This window comes from Octopus bimaculoides, chromosome 2, assembly GCF_001194135.2.
Source record: "Octopus bimaculoides isolate UCB-OBI-ISO-001 chromosome 2, ASM119413v2, whole genome shotgun sequence".
NCBI classification, from domain to species: Eukaryota; Metazoa; Mollusca; class Cephalopoda; order Octopoda; family Octopodidae; genus Octopus; species Octopus bimaculoides.
In genome coordinates, this window is record NC_068982.1 from 67,706,589 (window position 1) to 67,707,034 (window position 446).

Consider the following 446-nt stretch of genomic DNA (forward strand, 5'->3'; position numbering starts at 1 on the left):
TATATATATATATATATATATATATATATATATATATATATATATATATTGCACACGTACATACAGGCTGGCACACGTATACATGGACACACAGACATATGAATATATTAGTGTATGCATAAATGTATGATAACTTGTATCAATATAGCAGGGAGATTTCAAAAAGACCCCTGCTTATTTCATTATATAATATCGATTTCTCCCATAATAATATTATGCAATACAGCAGCATATATAGGTCTACAGGTGCCTCTATGGATAATCATGAATATAATATTACTGTTTGTATTTTTAATATATTAACGCGAATATATCGATTTTTATATAGTTATATTATACATATATATGTTTTAAATATATTTTACATATTTATCTATATTTACATGTACATACAGATATATCTAGGTGTATATATATATATATATATATATATATATATATATATA

General features: G+C 22.2%; 1 protein-coding gene across 1 annotated transcript in view; it reads left to right on the top strand.

Moving 5' to 3' along the window:
• Positions 1–446, top strand: part of LOC106867180 (angiopoietin-related protein 7) — a 105,653-nt gene that overhangs the window by 11,486 nt on the left and 93,721 nt on the right. The window lies entirely within an intron of this gene.